Genomic DNA, 22,326 nt, shown 5'->3' on the forward strand with positions numbered 1-22,326 from the left:
CTGCTTGCTGAGGGGTTGAAGCGGCGCAGGGACTGGGGGAAGTCCCGCTGCCACCACCAAAGAGTTAATGCCAACATAATCGTCTCATTCTCTTTCGGAGAGGAGTTTCTCCTGCAGGGCCGTCGGGTAAGACGCGTGATTGTGTGTTCTGGCAACCGCTTTGCAATGTGAAATAAACACCCTTTCCTATAACAGCATTCATTGAGCATTGTGCCTGGGAACTCATCATGACACATGTCAGCCTGGGGCCGGGGAAGCTTCCTCCTTTTGCAGCTCAGCGAAATATTTATACAGTGTCTTCTAGTAAACCAGTTCCTCCGTGCTGCTGGGGAAGCTGGTCTTAATGGCTGACCTTGCTCCGAGTCCTTCCTAAAATAACGAGTGCAGCTTGGCTCCATTCAATCTGCCAGCCAGATGGAACAGCTACCAAATTTACTTCCCTGTTAGGTTTACTTTTTAAATTGCTATAATAGCCCTGCAGATTTATTGTTGCTTTAAGTAACTGGAACACAGCTTTAAAAACAACAGCCTGTGTACCCAGTCCTCACGCTGTGCACTGGGGAGCTAATGGGGAAACTGCAGGGGCCGACGGTTGCGTTGGGCTGAACTTTGAGTCTCGGGTACTGTGCGCTCTGTGATTATTAAGTCTGGCAGTTGCTAAGAAAGAAAAAAAAAAAGAAAAAAAAATCTTTTTTTTTTTCCCTTCTTTGCAGTATTTAAGAATAACATTTTAAAAATCTTGGTGCTACAGAAAAAAAAATCGCATGAATTTTGCCGTTGGTGGATAGCCAGATGTGGGTACTGAAATCTCAGCTGGTTTGCAAAGAATAGAAATATCTCTTTCTTCCCCTTTGACCTTCAGCACCGTCGGGTCTCCATGACCAGAGAAAATTGTGATGGTTTCTGGCTCCTGACCATTGCTGCTCATCAAAAGCCATTCCACAGTGTCCCAGTCAGCCACTGAGGACCGCAAAACCAGTTGCAGCTAGAAAGTTTGTGTAAGATGTATAGAAGGCTGATTGAAAAGAAGCTTGTTTCCAAGAATTCTCTGTGTTTTGGTTTGCATAAGGTCTAAAATTTAAAATACGTAGCTCTTACCCCAAATAGGTCTCAAGTAGTAATTGTAGGTGGGGAATTCCAACATATATGGCTGGTTTTAGGAAGGGCCCACAAAGATCTGTTCTTGGCTTGTCGTAGTCAGGGTATTTCTCCTCGAAGAGCAAAAACAACAATAGAAAATATCTGGTATTTTATTTTATAGATGCAGGGTTTGGGCAGTGAAGCTAGACAAAGTAAGCATAGAAAAAAAGGAACAGAATCTTAGCAGAGAAGAAATCGATCACTGGAACATCTTAACTGAGAACTGCTTCTTCTACCACCATTTGTAGTCTTTAAATCATGACTGTTTTCTGTTTTCATAAGAGACATTGAAGGTCAAGGACAAGTAATGAGCCTGATGCAGAAATGTCTGAGAGGTTCTTCAGCCTGTGAGGTCAGGCTTTATCATTTATCATGCTGTCTTCTGGTCTTAAGATCTGAGGGTCTCTGAAGACCAAGTGAGATTGTGGCATCATGTTTTGGAAAATCAACTTTTTAATCTTCCTGGAAATGCTTTTTCCAAAAAAATCAAGGGCCTTGACTACAGTATAATTTTTTTCCTGAAATTCTCTATCTGTAGTGCCCTGTAAATGTGAGCATGAATGTTGTTTGCTGTTCAGTCTAGGGCTAAGAATAGGAATTCCCAAGACAAATGCTGGACTATCTGCACACCAGTTCGTTGCCGTTAGGACTTGGCATCACAGAATAGCCTGTGGAGCCCCCGCAGGTCATCGTATTTGGTTTGTGAGCTGTGCAGAACCTCACTGTGAAAACAAACAAGTTCTTGTGCAATTATCAAGCGGGTCATGTATTTTTAATTTAACACTTTTGCATCCGGGCTTGAACTTCCTTCTTTTATTTGGATGATCGTTTGATTATATCTAGGACGCTTCTCTTAAACTCCAGATTTGGTTGTAAGAATGCCACTTACTTTTGCTGTGGGAAGGAATAGTATCTTCCAAACTGACTTTTAGAAGAAAAAAAAAAAAAGAGTGGGGGAGGGAGGGTGTGGAAGAAAAGACATTTCTCTCTTTTTGGGTATGTGGTCAGAATGTTACTTGTCTGCCCAAGCATCCTCTCTCTGCAACCCGAGCAGGGCCATATTTACGGCTCTCCTCCCCCGCAATCCTGTTCTTCATGAATGAATGCAAAAGACTCAAAGAGGAAAATTTTGCAAAGCAGAAAACCAGGGTCGTTCAGCTTCCTCAGAAGAGGGCTTCTACACAGATGCCCAGTTAATGGCTTGGCTTCCTCCAGTTTTGGACCCTGTTGGTTTCGAGTGAGCAGGTCTGGTAGGCGGTGGGGCTTTGTGAAGCCCGACGGATGGATGATTCAGCATCTTCCACCCCAGCTCAGGTCAGGCGGTTGTGTCTCCACCATTCTTGCAGCACCACCTTCTGGTCTGCAGCCTGACCCGATGGAGGAGCCATAGGCGATGCCGTAAGCGTGCTGGGAGGCGTGCGTAGAGGTGCTCTTCGCTGGCTGCACCCTGAAAGTGGAGGAGTGAAACTCCTGGGTGGCTTGTGGCCAGCAACCAAGGTGGTGGAGGAGTTGGGGGGAGGAAATCTAAGCAACCTTCATGCCGTGCTTTTCTGCAGGGTTTCCGAGCCCTCAAGGTGCTGAGCTGTGACTGGGGTGCTGTGTGTTGTGCGCGGGAGGTGTGGGACCACATCCTGCTCCCCGCTGCCGGGCACACCCCAGGCACCCATAAACGGCGATCGCAACTGAAAGGAAACGTGCAGAGAATTACTGATCTTGCAGACAGACGTGCTGAGCAAGTGGTGAGCGGCAGAGAAAGTAGAGATCTAGTAGCTCCCTGCCCTTTTCCACCACGCTGCAGGGGACTTTCCTCCTGTTGCACCTTATTTTCCCACCCCGGCGGTGTGAGAGCCGCTGGTTTCTTTTAATGACTTGCAAAAGTTGTAGTGTTATTGACCTGCAACAGGGCTGGTGTGGCTGAAAGCTCGCCTGGGTGTTTCTGACTATATCATTTGGTCTATTTAAAGACATGAACTCTTCCTCCAGACCTGGCCTCACTGTTCGTTACCTTAACAAGAGATCTCTGAGTTGCCCTCCTTAACAAGATGTGACTGGAGCCTTCTGTTCCGGGGCATGCAGGAACCTCGCCCAACACCTTTTTTGAACCTGTCCCCCACTGTTTTATACTTGTACTGACATAACTGCCCTGTTCAGCTGCCGAGCAGGCAAAAGACAGCCTCTGCTGTCGACCGCCTAGAGCCAGTGAGCGGTGTCTGCAGAGACAGCAGCCATACACCAGACCTACACCCGTAAATGAAGGTCTGCTCCATTCCTGTCAAGGCCTGTAGCTATTCCTTTTGTTGCCTGCTAATGAACAGGCATAAAGCAGGAATGCTGGCCCCTTAATAGATTTTTTTTTTTTACATATATATATATATATATTTTTTTTTTTTAACCTTTCCTAAAGAGGCTGGAGGCAATTTCAGACTTGCCTCATCTACAAACATTGTTTTGCGCATTGAGGGGAAGGTAGAGACAAAAGCCTTGTTACAGCACTCATGCTTCTGTACAGGGTGGTTTTAGCAGGCGGTTGGCTGTCCCTGGACCCACTAAATGCTAGGAATAATGAAGGTTGTCTTTATGTTACGCTGGAGGGAGCCGTGGCCCGTTTTCAGCAGCCCTTGAAAAAAAAGAGTTTTGCTGGATAGAGGTTCAGTGCTGTGCTTTATAGATGGTATTTTGCAAAAACATGTTGCTACCTTGGAACACGCCAAGAGAGCCCGTTGCGAATCCAAACGGGAGGATTGCTAGATCTAACCAAAGCATCTGGACAAAAATTGGGGTGTCAGTACTCTCATAAACTTCTCTTGTTACTTTTCATGCTGATACGACATAGTCAAGAGGAGACGTGAATGCTGGCTGAAGATTCATTTTGCCAACAGATGTTGACTTGATGGTTTTGAGTGGGGATTTTTATTTATTAATTTATTAATTTATTTCTTTTTAGTAGCCACTTAATCTAAAGTTCAGATGCGTAGCTAGTTGTGATCTTTGACCAAAGAATTTATTGCTTGCATTAAAATAATGAGGGTTTTTTTTGTGAGCTCTTAACTGTTTCATCAGTTAGAGATTTCATCGTAGGTGAGGTGTTTTGAAGCATTCTTCCTCTTGAGGCTTTGCAAAGCAGGAGGCTTTTTTGGATCAGTAGATGATACACACGAGCAATCTCTGGATCTAGGTTTAAGATCTGTTATTTCAATTTCTTAGAAAAAGGTAACTTGCTTTTATTGAAAAAAAAAAATTCTGTTTGGAAGTGTTAATGAAAATCCTTGTCTGTTTTTTTTTTTTTTTTTTTTTGCCAAAGACATTTCAATTCTTTTAAAAATATCAACAAATAAATATTTTGAAGCCTAACTAGCACGAAGCAGAAGGAATGTGATCTCAGATTTCCTGGTGTGACTATGCACACAGATATATCCACCTTCTTTGGTAGGGATGTGGGACCAGGCTTTGAAAAATATATATTTGCCTTGAAATCTTTAATATTTGACCTCCATATCGTTTCCTTAATGCCATTCCAACTCTGAGCTCAGTTGTGAAGTGCGGAAAGATATTTTAAAGGTGTCTCTGGTCACCAGCATGAGCTCATTTCTAATTAAACAGAAGTTCACACTTTATTTCATTAGAAGCCTAATGGTAATTGGACACATAATTGGTGGATTCTTAATTCATTAGCTATTAGAAACAAATTCTATAAGTCCATTAGGATTAGAAAGTGGAGCTTTGTGTCACTGAAGTGGTCTCATTCTCCTGATCTACATTAAGATGTAATTTTGCTTATGGCATTGATAGGTTAGGATAATTTATCCAGTCCATGGCTGTGATAGCGGCGTATACGGCTTCTGTTGAAACGTTGCCGGCAGGTTAGACTGTACGTAAGATCGCTTTCCCTTTGATTTGGGGTAAGTTCTGTAACTTCACAGCTGCTTTCAACAAAAATCGTGACTCCCAATGTCACCTGTCAATTTACCAGCTCCATCTGCAGGTACCTTCACTGGACAGATTTTAGTGGCCAATAAACTAAGGACTAATAAAAGTCACAAAAACTGAGTTGCTTCTCAGGAATACAGAGGTGTCTAAGTAACTGCCTTACAAAAATTAACAGGAGGATGAAGCAAACACAGATCTCATGCATTAGCTCTTCCTTTGATGTATTCAGGTGGCCCCATGTACTACTCGGGCAATTCCTATGCTGTGAAGTTCAGATGGTTTTGAACAGTTGGTCGGGAGTGGGGTGAGGCTGGAAGTCTCATTCAGCAGATTCTTCTGTGGGTGGATCTTCCTGCTCGTCCTTCACCGCAAGTCCACGCATGACCAACAGCCACCAGACTAGATGTTGTGGTGGACTCGTATGGCTTTGTACTCCAGGTCTGCATCCATAAGCGTGTTCCTATTTGGAGCTCTCAAACCTTTACAGATGTAAAGGGAAATGGTCTGAATGGTCTAATGGTCTGAAGCTGCGGCAAGGGAGGTTTAGATTAGATATTAGGAAGAATTACTTTACTGAAAGAGTGGTCAGGCACTGGAACAGCCTGCCCAGGGCGGTGCTTGAGTCACCATCCCTAGAGGGATTTAAGAAACGTCTAGATTTGGCACTTCAGGGCATGCTCTAGTGGCAGAGATTGTAGGTTGTTTGGTTGGACTCGATGATCTCAAAGGTCCTTTCCAACCATGAAGATTCTATGATTCTATGAAATGTAAGGAAGTGGCATTGTCTGAAGCAGCCTGGAGACTCAGAGGAAGGAAAAGGTGGCACCAGGCTTCCTGGTTTTTAAATTGTCTTTTAAAACTAGGAATGCCTGTTCTATCTCGGGCGTAGGCAGAAGTCTCCAGGTCTTCATTTTGGTAAAAAATTGTTCTTTGTCCTGCCCAATGGCTATATGCTCATACATTTGTCCCATCAAAGTGGAGAGAAGCTTCCCCATACAAAACCGCCTCAGCTCTCCAATAGAGCCACAACAGTCCAGTGGAAGCAGCAGATGCTAGAGCGAATATTTGGTTTAACTGCATCCCTGTGTGGGAGTCGGGGATGGGGAATTTTTGATTGATACTTTAATCCAGTCGGATTTAAAAGAGTGGAGATTCTCTGGTGCGGAGGAGATCCTGTCTGGGGTAGCGAAAATGTGGAAGATCTTGCTCTGGGTTTTCTCTCATTCCCCCAGTGAATGCTGGTGCTGCGGATTCCTGAGGAACAGGTTTATGAGAGGAAAAAACAGAATCGATGGACACACAGCTGATGGGGTCCCTGTGTAAATATTTGCATTCATCCACAAGAAGTATCTGTGAATAAGAGACCAATCACCTGGAAATTAACCAAAACACATTCTGGTTCTCATTAAAAGCTGCTTCGTTTCACTGGCATAAGGTGTATTTTTGTATGTGCATACAAGGGAGTTTTGTAGAGCTTGTGATGACAAGGAAGCAAACACTGTCCAGACTTGATTCTTTTCTTCCTACAAAGCTAACAACATTCCCTCCAAACTCAGTCATGTTTTTTCTTTCTTTCCTGTTATACAAATGTATATCTTGATTTCAAATTATTTCTGCTTTTTGTGACTTGGCGCGGCCTTTACTGGCAGTACGAGAGCTCTAAAACGTGACGTTTCCCTCCGAACCTCCATGCCGTTGGTGTGAGGAACACCAGGGTCTTCCAACGGTGACGTGTCTTCGCACCCGTCATAGCTGTTTGCAAAGAGCTGTGCAGCTTCTAATTTGGAAACGCTACTCTACATATATGTGTGTGTGTGCGCAGACATCTGCAGGATATATGTTATCCTTTCGAAGTGAGGTTTGAGGCACGTTGCTGGGAAAGAGGAATTGTACGAGCGACACCATCTATTGCAGCTGGTTCTGCGTTCGTTGGTAGAGCTGCTTCCATCTGCCCAGCTGCCAGTGCACAGCGTTTCAGCCGCTCCAAGTCGCCTGAGAAAATATTTATCTTGAGAAAAGTTGTGTTAATTAAACTGACTCTTCTACCAATTCCCCTGCCACGTAACGGAAACACAGCAAAGTCTTTATCAAGGAAGGTTTTCAAGATGAGGGTGGCACTGGGGACAAGCAAGCACTTGCTCAGTATGTGTAAAATGCATCTCTTTTTTTTTTTTCACCATTTCTGTTATGTGATAAAATATAAATGAATTTTGTTATATGTGCCCAACGAGTCAAGGCTGTTTCTGTAAATAGGAGGTTGCCGGCCTGGTGATAGGATCAGAAGCTCTGTTTTTGCCTGTAGGGAATAATAGGACCATTTTCTTCTCTTTCTGACTTTCTTTTCATTGAGAATAGGAAAAAACCCATTGTCTTTGGTCCTGAATTGGTGGGGGAAGTTTCCGTGTTGAATTATTTCCACTGAGATTCCAAGGTTTGTTTTTTTCACTGTCACTTAAATATAAATCTTTCAGCATCTTTGTGTTTGGTTAAATAAGATACAGACTGGCAAAATAAGGCATTGTGTATTGATGCTGTGTCCAGAAAGTAACATGTTACTTAGGAAGATCTGATTTTTATTTACTTATTTCTTATCAGAGGCTATGAACAGATGCAGCAATTCCCCCATCTACACCCTGCTTTTGCATCATCCTAATTCAGACAATTAATGAGGTATTTATATTTCTGTAGTTATCTTCTGTCCTTACTGGATATTAGAGCCCGTAGGAACTCGGGTAGCTCAGTGTATCGCATCCCATGCTGGAACGCTGTGCATGGAGGACAGGCAGCTGGGTGAGAGCATGTAGCGACCTTGCAGGGCAGCAAGGAAAGAAAAACCTCCTGTCCAACAGTGTGGGAATTTCAGGCTGTGGTTGCCCCGAAGGGCTTATGGGCTCTTTAATGGTCGGTCCTCAGATTTCAATCACAAACTTCCATCAGCCTCCCAGCCTGAGGGCACTGATGTGGCTGCTCCCTGTGGGTAGGGCAGCCGTCTGTTGGATTTCCCTGCAGACCTCCTCGCGAAATACCAATGTCTTCCCGATCCTGATGTGGCTCGCGAGATCTGGTGAGGTCATGACCTGAAGTGATGCAAACTTTTCACAGCTGCAGGGATTACCCGCCTGTCATGCCATGATCTGGTAGATGGTTCAACAAAAGAAAGTGCAAGGTCCTGCACCTGGGGAGGAAGAATGCTAAGCACCAGTGTAGGCTAGGGGTGGACCTGCTGGGAAGTAGTTCTGAGGAGAAGGATCTGGGGGTCCTGGTAGACAGTAAATTATCCATGAGCCAACAATGTGCCCTTGTTGCCAAAAAGGCCAATGGAATCCTGGCCTGCATAGGGAAGAGTGCGGCCAGTAGGTCGAGGGAGGTCATTCTCCCCCTCTACTCTGCACTGGTGAGGCCACAACTGGAATACTGCATCCAGTTTTGGGCTCCCCAGTTCAAGAGGGACAGGGAACTACTGGAGCGGGTCCAGCGTAGGGCAACTAAGATGATTAAGGGACCGGAGCATCTCCCTTATGAAGAAAGGCTGAGAGAGCTGGGACTCTTTAGCCTGGAGAAGAGAAGGTTGAGGGGGGACCTTATTATGGCATACAAGTATCTAAAGGGTGGGTTGAAGGAGGATGGTGCCAGACTCTTTCCATTGGTTCCCAGTGACAGGACGAGGGGCAACGGGCACAAGTTGGAACATAGGAAGTTCCGTTCAAATACACGGAAAAACTTCTTTACGGTGAGGGTGACAGAGCACTGGAACAGGCTGCCCAGGGAGGTTGTGGAGTCCCCTTCTCTGGAGATTTTCAGGACTCACCTGGATGCAGCCCTGAGTGATGTTCTCTGGGCAATCCTGCTCTAGCAGGGGAGTTGGACTAGATGATCTCTAGAGGTCCCTTCCAACTCTGAAGTTTCTGTGATTCTGTGATGGGTAGGCACGGTGCTGAGGGACATGGTTTAGTGGTGGGTTTGACAGCGTTAGGTTAATGGTTGGACTCAATGGTCTTAAAGGTCCCTTCCAACATGGACCATTCTGTGATTCTGTGATCCTGGGTGGCATGAGAACTGGGGCAGAGTTCCTACCAGAGCTACAAAAGCGATAGGAAGACCCTGCGTTGCAAAACTCGGATCCTTTGGCCCTGCCTATCTGTCGTGCTCACAGGGTTCTGACTCCGTCCCCGCGCCGGAGCAGCAGCACACAGCCTGTCCCGAGGCCAGGCAGCCAGGGGAGGTTCCCGCTGCTCCCTGCTTCCCATTGCCAGGAACTTCATGTGGGTGTGCAGTGTGGCTCTGCATTTGCTCTATTTTATGGTGGTTTGGCATTTGTTTTTTTTCTGAAGGGAATGGGCGAGAATTAAGGACAGATAGGTCCATTCCCGCATGCCTTGATATTGCAGTTCCTTGGGCAAAAGTGACTTCCTTCTGCTCCCTTCGTGGGTGATCGGTGCTTCCCTCCTTTCTCCTCCCTTCTGCGCTCGCAGCTCCCTGGGCCCTGGTGTAACAAGGCAGGGCTGCGGCACTGATCCAGCGCCGAGCGCCTCAGCTTTGGTCCTGTGCCAGCACGGTGTTTTCTAAAGCCAGAGCAACAGCAAGCTTCATGGCAGGGGTACTTTGTCAGCCTTGATCCCTCTCTTCTTCGCTTGAGGGGGGAGGAAAAAAAATAATCAGGAAGCTGAGAGGGCAAAGCTTTTCATGTTTTCCGGGGAAACTTTCTGCTGAGCACGTGTGAGTTTTGCTGAGGCCGTGGGGGAATGCTGTGGTGAGCGGGGCGGTCAGCCGTCTCTGCGCGGAGCGCTGGGGGTTGTGGCCTGCGTGCTTTTGGCTTATTTCAGTATTGTACGTGTCGAATGGGATACTCCAGATTTTCCTGTCTGCCTTTCAAACGCCTCTCACCTTTACCAGTGACTGGCATTTAAACTCTGGAAGGATACAGCCCTTGGCGTGTTCTGAGAGCTTGCTAAAACCCTGTAAATTTACTTTGTTTTCTCAGAGAGGGAAATGACAAAAACCCATAGATATTTAATGATTATTTTTTTTTTAAAGTATAAACCAGAAAACATTAGAAGGAAAAAAAAAAAGTAACTGTGTAGGGGCCAGCCAAAACAAAGTATGAATGCCAGAGTTGGGCTGTCAGCAATATGTTACAGAAATGAACCTGCCACCCATTGGTGAATTATAGCAGAGGTCCCCGTCCGTGCCACCCAGACAGGATGTGAGATGCCGTATCTGCCCGCTGCAGAGCCCTGGCTCGGGCAGTAGCTGCTCCCGCTCCCAGCTCTGCTGGTGCCTGGTTCGTTTCCTGCGTGTCAGGCGGCAGTGGCTGTCAGAGCACCTTCATCTGCCCACAGAAACCAATGGGAAGATGCTCTTCTGTCTGCAGGGCTTCGGAGATACGTGAGCAGTGAGGGTGAGGGTGGGCAGAGATGGCTGGATCATGAGGCAGACCGTCATTTTGTCTGCAGGTGCCATATCAGGGTTTCTGTTTGCCGCCTCTGAGCTGCTCACCTTGCAGTGGGGGGACAGTGCGTTTACAAGAGGCTGTTTACAGCCCAGTTCTACCATCTCACGAACATGTTGCTCAAGGAATACCTGGGTTTTTGCATCTAACGTGTATCTGAAGGGCAGAAACCTGAAAGTCCTATGTAATCTTGCACAACAGAATTCATCAGGAAAAAAATCGAGGTCATTGGAGAGAAGGGCAGCACTCTGGCTGTACGCGTGTGATGGCACTGAAAGGACGGCGAACCAAAACTCGTGATAACTTAGCAGCGATTCCTGTTTTGTCAATTAAAGCAATGAGTTGCTTGAGCGTTGCGCGCTGTTGCGTAGTTTGACGTGCATGTAGATATACACAAAGGTGCAAATGCAATTCGGGAGTGGACGCTTCATTGCCCCATTTTGCTGTGACTGTGTAAAGAGAGGGAGCCTTATTGTGGGCTGGGACTGTAATTCTGCACAGGCATAAATTACAATGCAGCTCGCAGCCACCGGCCACCTCCGCTCCCAATGAGAGATGCTGTTTGTATAGAGACGTTTTCTGTAGCATTTCTTCTTGCTTCTGTGTTCCAAGCAAACTAGAAGCTTTTTGTGATGTCAGCTTGAACGATCACTTTGTCATTTTAGAGAGGTTATACAATAATCTCGGAGTCTGTTTTAATTTTATTTTGCTAAAGTTTTATTGCATTTTGCTTAATTGCTTCTGCTTTATTGTTAATGAGACAAAAAGCAGTTTGTGTAATAGCTTGCAGAGTAAAATTATCAAGGAGCAGAGATGGAATTTGCATGTTAAAAGTTCCTTTTTATTGTTTTCATTGTCTTCAAACTCCTCATTTGGTTTTGTTCAGTCCTACAAACCTGCTGTCCCCTGCAGGCAAAAGCACTGACCCATCTGTGCCCTGCGAGTACATGCTGAGGGTAAACTTGTCTGGACCAGGGCAGAAGGAGGAGTTCTCCATGGGCAGTATGGTACGCAACCCGTACTTGCACTCGGCCAAGGCAGCGCCTCAACGCCTGAACGCTCCGACACTCATAAAATCACAGAATCATAGAATGGTTCGGGTTGGAAGGGTCCTTAAAGATCACCTAGTTCCAACCCCCTGCCCTGGGCAGGGACACCTCCCACCAGCCCAGGCTGCTCAGGGCCTCATCCAGCCTGGCCTTGAACCCCTCCAGTCCTTCGTTTCTGGTCACTTCTTGCAATCGGCCACAAGCAGCCCTCTCTTCTTATATTTACGAAATACACTAAAATTCCTTATTTTCCCTATTGTGGAATGGCTCTAACTCAACTTCAACCAACCGTCAGAAAACCAGAGGCTAAGTTAAACGATACAGCTAAATAGTCCATGACACTTGTTGCTTTTTCTTTTTGATTTTTTTTTTTCTTTAGTGAAGCCTGAGGGGAATACAACCTTCAGGAAGCCCACGAAGTGCAAAATAAACTGGAAAGGAAATTATATTAATTCAGCTGGTGAGCATCGCGCAAGAGGCTTGGACATGCAGGCTTGTGTCTGGCGTTACCCCTGCTGTGGAGAGCTGTGGAAGGCTAAACGAGTTGTTGTGAGCTCCAGGGGAAAAAAGCACAGTTGCAAGCTTTTTGCAGGGCTTTCTCGGCGTCCTTACGAAGCAAAGCCCTATAGGACTTACGTAGCCCGGCGTGGGGTCTAAATCATGGGTGGTAAAATCTGTGTATATAAAAGACTGGAGAATACTCTGCAAGGAACAGGAATTCATCTCGTCGTTACAGGCAGCCGTGACTTCCTTGCTGCTGCTGCCTCTTTCCTGTCGTTCAGTACCGTTTTGCATCGCGATTAACTGACCCTCTAATTTACATAGCTGCAGGCTTGCCTGCTGGGTACCCCCCCATCTCCTGAAGTCAATGAGAGAAGGGGTTCCAAAGTGACCCCTTATTGGCAGCCCAGTCCAGATGTGTGAGGACTTGCTGTTTTTCATTGCAGGGTAATACGGAACATGAAAAGTGCTGGGACGAACTTGTTTCCATTTTGGTAGTTGATTTGGGGTCCATTTTTTTGCACCAAGGGCTAAAATCACTGCTGTGTTACTGCAATATTAACTTTGGTTCTCAGATAGACAATGCGCTTCGCCTGCAGCGCGGCCGGGTCCTGGGTCCGGCATGCATTTGCACAGGGCTTGACAAGATGCGTGCAATGAGCCCAGGCTCCTACGCGTGCAAAACGGCAACTTCGTGCCCTGTGCTCTGCCTGACTTGCCGCAGATCTGCAGACAAACCTGGCTGCAAGGGAGCAACGGGTCTGCCTGGGACCCCCTCCTCCTGCCGGCGGTTGCTTACAGGTCTGTTCAAGCCGGAGCCCCGTGCTATGAGACAGCATTTTGTGTACGATGTCTCAAATCTGGCCTGTTATCTGTTTCTTAACGTTTTGGCAGCCTGACCTACACTGTGGTTCATCTCTTTGTTTAACTTCCCGTACTATACTTCCTTCTGCTCCGGACCAACCCTTGAGTTCACCAGACAGTGCGAGGAGTCAGTTCCTCAGGGCAGGAGAAGCAGGGTAGTGACCAGCTGCAGATAAACCTCCACCCTCCAGAGAAACAGAGGCTACTCATACACCGGTAAATAGAAAGAGCCAGGATCAATTTTCTGACCCTGAGGGACAGTGACATGGAAGACATCGCTCCATCTCAGTGTCTAGGCTTTGCGTGTGCTCTCTGGAGAAGGGCAAGCTTCATCTTGAAGCAAGATTCTGCTTATCGCACAGCAAAATAATGTTGGGCACTCCTTCTGTCTGCCTGGGTTTTGCATCACACCTCCACCATCCACCGGCCGGTTGGCTTTTGCACGAGGCAAACGGAGAAGGGGGCGGGCAGCGGGCAGCCACTCTTGTGCCCAGCAAGACAGTCCAGAGGTGGCTGCGTGCATCCACGGAACAAAGGCAAGGCAGTCTCTGAGGCGAGGGTCGTCAGTAAGTCAGGGGAGGGTCAAGGGAAACCATTTTCAGCTGATCTCTATGGAGCTTGCTGGCCATGAGACCAGGGACTGTGGTATTGACTGAAACCTCGTTTCCCACTGATTCACCCTGCAATTATGAGATTGAGCAGAAATCATAAACTCCATCTGAACTGTAGTTGTCCCTTTCTTTTTTTCCATTCCTCTGGTTTGAAACTATGTAGAAACATTTTGGAAGGTTTCTCAATACATGAGTTTAACCATAAGTCTCAGCAGGGGGAACATATTATTGGGGAAAGGCAATTACTGCTTTAGCTGTATGCAAGACACATTACCTTGGAAAGAATCACCATCTCGCCAATCGCTGGCTTCGCGTTCTTGGTTTGGCAGGTCTGGAGCGTTCAATTCAGATGAATTTTGAAGGAATCATTACACAGCAGTAGTTTCAAAATATTAGTTTACTAATGACTTTCTTGCAGCAATGAGGATGTGAGAAGTGAAAGCAGCAGAGATTTTTACAATCCTCCAGAGGCGATGCGACGGTGATGCACATAATCCCACGTCACAGTCACAAGCACTGAATGGTTCTTGAGGGCCGTCTTAAACATTGCGAGAGAACTTGGTTTCCTTGAGTTTTGTTCGCAAGAGAACAGGATTATTTTCACTACGAACGTAAAAACACCCAACAAACCCTCTGGAATACGAGTGCTATATTGGCATGCCCTACCTGCCTGACTTTAAATCCCAGTTGCGCTCCGTGATGGAAATGACATTACTGGAATCTCCTGCTCCCAAGCATGGGAACGGTGCTTCCGTTGCCTACAGTGAAATGGAGCGGCCGGGAGCTGGTCCAGGCAGGATGCATGAGGCTGCGTGCAGGAGCTGGATCTGCCTTAAAACCAGGCGAAGGTTTTGCACTGGATGGGGCAGAGCTGAGTATTGGCCTCTAAGGTAGGATGAAACTGCCGTGGCTTCTGCCTTTGGTGAGCGTGAGCAGGAGGAAGGGAAGTCTCAGCTGCTCTTTGCCATACCTGGGTTGGGGGTGCAGAGAGCCTCGCTCCATCCCTGGCTTTCTGGCGGTGGTGCTCGCCAGGCTGCACAGGATTTCTTGCCTTTTTTTTTTTTTTTTTTTTTTTTTCCTTCTAGTTTCAGTGGTGATATTTCTGGGAATATTTAGCTCTGAAATATGCAGATTTTGCAATAATTACTCTTGTTCCGACTCAAATGCTTTTCTGGAAAAAAAAAAAAACCAACCTCTTTTAAGTTATGAAAAGAGATTAACCCTTTGCACATGCCTTGCTGGCAAAACGCAGAATTGCTTTTTTTTGTCTCTTTTCCTCGTGGCGCAGGTACCAGTGCCCTTTGCTGCCTGGAAAGGTGAGAAGGGAAGTTACTGAAACCATGTGGGGCATAAGTAAAATTTAATAAGCATTCAATCCTAGACTTTTTAATGAGCAGAGAAAGTCTCCTGGATGTCTTCCCGTCTGTTTCTCATTATATGGATCCCTGTTTATATCCGTGGGTCTTTCCCTTCCCGTAGTATCCGAGGGCCTCATAGACATTAATGGATGACTCACAACACATCTGTGAAATAAGGAAGTATCCCCGTTTTAGAAACGGGGACTAACGCGGACCGTAGATGGTATGACTTGCCCGGTTTCACACAGGAAATGTGTAACTGAAGTGGGAATTGAACCCAAGTCACTTAGGTTTAGCACTGAATTGTCTTCTCCCCTCGGCAAATCTACAGCAACTCGGCAGATGTTGCATGTGTAAAATTAGTTTAAGAATCAAACATGTGAATCGTGTTGATAGATGCCTGAGTTTGTAGCTTTAAAACAAAAAGCTCCTGCTTCCTAAAAAAAAAAAAAAAAAAAAGAAGAAAGAAAAAAAATCCTTTTTAAAAAAACCAAAACGATTATTTTCTAACAATCAGACGCGTGGAGCGAGCGGATTCCCCTGGGGAGCCCATCCAGCCTCCTGCTGCGCCATCCGTCCTGCTCGCCTGCACCGTGCTGGCTGCTTCCCGGGACACTAATCCAAGACTCCATCCTCACTGATGGTGCTGGGCGGGCCCTTCCTGCCTGTCCCCTGTCCCCCCGCTGGCTCCCAACCCTGTCCCTCAACTGGCCCCTCACCCCGCTCTGCCCTGCGGGGACCAGGGCACGCGTCGGGTAAGCGTGTCACAGGGCACCGGCTGGAAGCAGGGCTAGAGGGGAGGGGGCTGTGGATGGAGACCCAACCGCCCGAGTGATATTCACACTTCATGCGGATACGCTCGTTTTATCATGGAGCAGGGGGAGCACCGAGGGAGTGCTCTTTTGCCAATCTCAAGTGTTGCTCTGAGCAACGGAGGATGCGCTTTTTCTTTCTGTTGGTACTTTTTCAATTAGCTGTACCTACTTAGGGAGGCAGCATAGGGAGAAAGTGAACTGGGGGCCACCGTGGAGGTCCCCTTGTCCCCACGCATGGGGCTGTGCTTGCCCTATGTTGGCCGCACGTGCCAGCTTGGAATAACTTCAGCTCCGGTTTGAGCAGAGTCCTCCTTTCTCCAGCAAAGGCAGATGTTGGGGAGGAAAGAGGAGCACAGCTTGTTCATGGCTCTTCAGGGAAGAGGGGAGGAGGATTCAAGACCCCTGCAGCTTCTTACCCCCTTCAGTCTAGAAACTGCTCTCCTAATTGGCATGATGCCGTTGCTGGCAGTGGTTTGGGGAATTTCCTACCTGCTGCGTCAGGGGGTGGCCTGACAAATGGGTGTCCACACAGGCATCATGGGTATGATGATGCTGTATGGCCTAGAAATGGGCAAAGGGACATCAGAAGCTTTTGCAGAACACATCAACATTAACTGCTGCTGTGTGTCTCTTCCTGCAGCCCTGGGCTGAAGGTAGCAGCAGGAGCCGGGGCATCCTCCTCTCTCAGCGGTCAAACATTGCTGCAGGTTGAAGGTCCCATTTGTTTATCCTCTCTTTGACTCATGACTTGCTGTGCTCCTGGCTACAGGCTGGGCCAGCCCTATTTGGAAAAACGAAATGCGCTACACCGGTGACGGGGCTGGGACAGTAACTTGGGACATAGGACATGGGCTCCACCTCCCTAAGAGGCAGGAGAGTTGTCTTGCATTTTATCACCCTGTGGCTGAATGCTTCAGGGTGGTGCAGGGGTCACCTCCTCTCTCATGGATGCTGTGTCCGTAACACAGCATGGAGCTATCAGATACCAAAAGGATTTAAGTGGTTTGAGTTGTCAGAGACTTGGCTGGGTTTTAGGAGGCACGGCCCCAAGGGAGGTGGAATTTCAGCCCTCTGCCAGCCAAATGAGTGCTCCTTGTGCCAGGCTTTGTGGTGGCTGTGGGGTTCGAGTAGAGTTTATGACACTTCACCAAACTTGTTTCCACTTTGAGCTTGGGATTTTGGAGGAGAAACAGCTGCGTTCAGGCACCTCAGTGCTGTCCATCCACTGCTTCATTCTTCCTGACCTTAGAGGTTCTGAGAGTCTGGATAGCAAAACTGGAATGAGAAGCGGAGTGGTGAAAAAAATGACCTTTTTCTCATGGCTGTGGTTCAGGATGTTCCTCAGCTGAGAGGAGGCCACTTGACTAAGTGTTTGGTTTCCAAACTCATTCTTGCTCAGATGTTTGTATGTCCCTGTCTGCCTGGACAGAATTGGTGTCTGTGTGCAGAGGTGCACGTGTCCCAGCACATGCCCAGGGGTTCTGCTGTCTGGAGAAGGGGGCTGGTGAGGTGACTTCCCACTGCAACCCCATCTTTACACAGCTGGTATTGGCACACGGAGGTGGCACCGGGACATTTTCAGGGGGAGGAGGAGGGTGGGGAGGTGTAGATCTGAGTAGCATGGTCAGGTCTGCGGTAGCAGGAGGTCAGAGGGATAAGGAAGGTGCAGTCCAGAGTTGGACACAATATGATAAAAAGGCAAGGTGTCAGCAAGCTTGAAGGCAGGTTGAAGAAAGTGGCAGAAATGAAGCTCAAAACTTTGGGAATATTTGGGCACTTGCTTCCTAAAGGCAGAGACTGTCCTGCAGCAGCCAGTTGTGGGAGGAGACACCGTCTCTGAACATGAAGACCTCGAAGGTTTCATAAAATTTTCACTAAGTCTGAGAGACCTTAAGTTGGTTTTCAAAATACTAACTAGGGTTTCTGTGCAATCAGAATTGTGTCCTGGAGATGTTTAAGTAAGCAATACGTTCTGCCACCCTTTTTCCTTCAGTGGCTCAGAAACACTGTGACCATGTAGGAAAGGAAGAGAGAGGTGTTCTGTCCCGACGCTGTTATTTGGTGAGCTGAGCTCTGGTGGCGGGTTCAAACCCCGCTGCTGCAGAGTGGATTGCACAGTTGCCACTGGACACAGGATTTGGTGATGGGGGCATCAACTTGGAGGAACTCAAACGAGTTCCGCCGTACGTTCTCCTGTGGAATTGCAATGCTTGTGTCTGTGAAGGGAATGGCTTTGTCTTTGCATGTAAAGAAAACGCGGAGCACGGTCCACACTCAGGGTCATTTTTCAAAGTAGATCTTCACTTGGGATGTTGCTTTCCTTTATCTGAGTCTCACCCAGGTGTAGATCAATGCATTTGTGTTAGGAGTGTGGTGGAAGGTAAGTACGGAGGAAGTAAATGCTTTACTGAAAACTAAAGGTGGTCTAAGTGCAAAACTTGGGACTAAACGTGAGCTTCGGAGGAAGGGCTGCAGCACCTGCATACTGATCTGAACACTCAGTAGCTGAGCAGGCCTGAACTCCGTGCCTGGGTGTGGAGCTTTGGTCTCGTCTGCACTGCATCTGCCTGCGGCTGACACCAGCCAGGCTGTGGTTTCCCTCGCAGCCCGCTCCGGGAGGAGGAATACCCCGTGGCAACGCATTTTCTACGAGCGGGCAGGTCACCATCAGGGTAAACATGCTGAAGGAGGTGAATGCAGTCACTAAGGGCTTCTCCAGCTGTTGGGACTGAGTTTGTGTACTGTTCCGGTTACCAAGCAATCCTCTCCATCAGGGCACCTGATGTAAGTCCTGTGTGCTCACTGCTGAGATGGCATTTTAACATACGCGCATTATGATTCCAACGAGCTGTTTCTTTTACAGACTGAATTGAATCGTGGGCAAACAAGAGAGAGACACCGCCAAAATTACAGACTACCAAATCCACTGTAAGTAATCTCGTTTTTTTTCCCTAGTGACTTATCCTGGGCACGTGCAGTGCCCTTTGCAGTGGACTCAACCTGGGGCTAGGGCTTGCTTGTCTCTTTGTCTACTTTTCGTTGCTTTTTCTTCAATATATTGGAGAAACTTTTGCCCGGCGAGTCCCCCCCGTGCTGCAGCAGCGTTTTATATTACTGACTCTAGTTACAAGAGGTAATGACGGGAGATCTGCTGTTGCTGCCCGCTGTTTGCCTTGCTAATCCCCCTCAGTCATAAATCACTTTGAGCGTCCAAGGTGGCGTCTGCCCTTTCGTTCAAAGCTGTGGTCAGGATCTAGTTGCAAAGACGATGATCTCTGGGTAGCAGAATGCCCCACTGTCCATCACCTTATCTGCTTTGATAAAGCATGGACTTGCAGATTTTTTGTGAGAACTGAGAAACAGCGTGACCTACTGAAAAGAGGGATCTGGTTTTCCACAGATGTGTCTCTCCAGATTGATTCATCCATAGTTTAAAAAGAGGCAAATGTTAAATAAAGCTTTTTCCGCAGACAGGACTTTTTAGTGGCTACCAGTAAGAAGGGAGCTGTGCTTTTCCCTCAGTGGAGTAGAAACAAGGGGCTTGGGCTTTGCCTCATTCACTCACTATCACAAAATTTGGGAGATTTAAAAATGTATTTAACTTCTGTCAATTATGTTGGTCATTGGTTAAATTTGTTTCAATTTGGCCAAATGGCTTCAAAGTTATCGTGGGGAATAAACAGGCGGATTTTCCAGTAGCACATAAGCCTGGCATCCTCAAAAACAGGCCAAATTTTGGTGTATAGAAGAAAATGCTGCTGTGGCTGGAACAGTATAGAAAAAGCAGAGTTGTAATAGCTTCCTGCTGACCACACTGGATCTCGATCTGGCTGGGATGTGACCAAACAGCCGAAAAAATCCTTCCATCTGCTTGAGTATTGCAAACAGCAGTTTTGCCACCAAGAGGGTTTTAAGGAACCACTGTAATGAGATGTTTCAGCGTCCTGGAAACAAAAGGAAAGCGACAGAAAGCCAAGCACTGCAGTTTTCCACATGTCGCTTGAAAGGAATGAATTCCGGAGGCCAACTGACGTAGAGGAAGTCCTGATGCCTTCCAGTGTCTTTTCGGTGATGGTCCCACCTGGAGCTTGGGTGGCAGGTGCAGCCCGCGGCATTTCTCTTCACTTACGGGGCGGCTCAATCCCAAATCCACTAGTAAAGAGCTTGTTTGGGGCATGGCTGCATATATGTGGTGATTGTCCCAGGCACAGAGGGACCAACCTAAGGCTGGACACTGGTTTGCTCTTCCTCAAACCCTTTCGGAGGACTTAGGTGAGGTTTAGGATTGGGAGAGACTCTGTGCCTGCGCCTCTGTGCAGGAATTCATCTCAGCCGTAATAAGGTAATTCAAAATACCAACGATTGTGACTGTCTAAAAGAACATTTCTAAGCATTTTTTCGTCAGGCTTTAGGGTAAAATTCTGGTCCCATTAAAATCAGAAGGAATTTTGTTATTGATTTCTTTCATCAGGGTGGCAGTCTTTGTTTCTGTCGTTGAGAATGAAACAGGCATTTCTGTTCATGTTCGCTCCATTGCATTTCAAGTAAAACCCTAAGAAGTTATGTTTGAATAGAAATAATAGCTGGAATCCCCAGTTTTAGTGCCCGTACTTTGGATTTGGTCACAGACATGCAATGTTAGCAGCTGGAAACCATGTGCCATAAAATCCCTGTGACTTTTTTTCTTAAAGATTTGCCGATGTTGTGCCAGTGCCATGCGCTGCCTTGCTGCGCCTTAGCTGCTGTCGTGCTCTTCCGCAGAGAGCGCAGTGCAGAACACGCGCAAAATGAAAGGGATAAGCAAAAATAGTAGGGGCACAACACACGCCAGAGAGAAGAAACTATGCGGGTCATCAGGAGGCGGAGCTGAAAGCAAAAGCAAAAGATGTGCCTTTTCTGAGAAAAAATGGGAGAACTGGGAAAGTGTAATGAATATGAAAAAGCTGAAGTCTGAAGACAGATTTTTGACTGAGGTTAAGAGAACAGAAAATGGAAGGAAAATGAGGAAGAAGAAAAAAAAAAATAAAAAAAAGAGTAGGTTTTCCCACCCATGTTAGTCCCATTGGATTTGCAGAAGGAGCCAGTAGGAAGCTGTCTGTATGCAGAGGAGCTCTGTGGGGCTGACCCACACCAGCTCTCGTCTCTGCCAGCTGGAGGGATGCACCAGGCCAAAGAGAGAACAGCGGAACAAGATCTCTTATCCGGTTTGATGCAGAGAGATGCTCCTTAGCTACTCTAGGTTGTATCCGAGCTGGGCAGAGCAGTGGTAGGCGTCTGCAACCAGATCCTTGGGAGCTCTCATTCCCTTCCTCTACCGTGCCTCCAAGTTCATCGGGGAGAAATCCTCCTACAGTTTTTAGCTGAGTGGACTTTGTTTTTTTCTGCCCCTTTATTTTGCATTGTTGAATTTTCCTTGGAGAGGTATCAATCCGGAGTAACCGCATCCAGCTAGGAGAATTGTCTTTTGCCATTGCCATTCCAGGGGCCATTTCTGGTAATTGAAAAAATGTGTAGAAAGTAGCCCAAAATGCCCCAGAATGGCCGTGCTCGCTGCTGTAAGCAGCAGGTGTGCTTGTTTGTTGACCAATTCTTTAAATGTTAACTTTTATGCAGAGTTCCCAGCAAAATCAGCTGGGGCCCATGTGTTCATCAGAGGAGGCTGAGGATGGTCTGAACATTTGGGATGATATTGAATCATCTCAGGAAGCTTCCTCACAGCCCTAATTATTATACACTTAGGAGTGGATATGGAGGCTATAGGAGAAAACACACTATTAAAATGTCTTTCAAGTATTCTCTAGTTGGCAGTTCTTAAATGTGAGTGCTTGAGCTTGTGGGAGGCAGAGCTGACTTTGTGCTTCCTGAAAAAGTCTCTGCTTAAATCCATTTCTAGCAAGTTGATGGGCTCTGTGTGTCATGAGCGGGGCAAGGAACAGCATCTTGGGCAAAAATCAACTTGATAAATCGGCTCCACAACTGCCTTTGATCTTGAGTAAGTCCTGTGCTCTAAGTACGGTGCTCTAAGTCTAGCCCAGACCACAGTCAGCGTTAGGTAGCATCACGGAGCCAGCACTCTCCAAAACGGGGGTGCAAAATGTAATTAATTACTCCTCATAGCAATAAGCCCATAAACAGGAGGCACCTTTCTTAGCAAGTTGGGGCAAGTGCGGGTGCTCTGCAGGTCCCGGGGAGATGTGAAGCTCCTGCCAGAGGGGAGCAGAACCTGTATTTGAGGAAAAGGAAGGTGAAGTTTAAGGATAAAACTGATTTTCTTTACTTTTACCTAAGATACGGGTGTCACAGCTGGCCAAGTAAGCCACTCATCCAATCAATAAGAGATGCCATCTCAGGGCAATCAACCTCTAAAAATCTCACGTTAGGTCCCTCATTGGCACCTGCCTCTCTGAGTCACAGTGTGGGGAGATGTGTCTAAGGACTTGAACCCTGACTTGTGGCCATCTAAGTTTAGGTGAAATCAATCCTGTCCAAAGAATAACCAGTTTTTAACTTTGGTCACGGTGTATCCTAGGATGTTATCACATCTTTAGGCTCTGCTAAACTAAACCTTACACTCCAGGTCTCTCTTTTCTCATTGAATGTGGAGCATCCACA

At 47.0% G+C, this 22,326-nt stretch overlaps 1 protein-coding gene across 5 annotated transcripts in view; it reads left to right on the top strand.

The window, feature by feature from the left end:
• Positions 1–22,326, top strand: part of HIVEP3 (HIVEP zinc finger 3) — a 286,550-nt gene that overhangs the window by 191,411 nt on the left and 72,813 nt on the right. For all 5 annotated transcript variants that reach the window (XM_063355653.1, XM_063355650.1, XM_063355655.1 and 2 more), the window contains one exon: positions 18,578–18,642. The gene's annotated coding sequence lies outside the window, so the exon portion shown is untranslated. The remainder of the gene's footprint in view (positions 1–18,577; positions 18,643–22,326) is intronic.

Source organism: Chroicocephalus ridibundus, chromosome 19, assembly GCF_963924245.1.
Source record: "Chroicocephalus ridibundus chromosome 19, bChrRid1.1, whole genome shotgun sequence".
NCBI classification, from domain to species: Eukaryota; Metazoa; Chordata; class Aves; order Charadriiformes; family Laridae; genus Chroicocephalus; species Chroicocephalus ridibundus.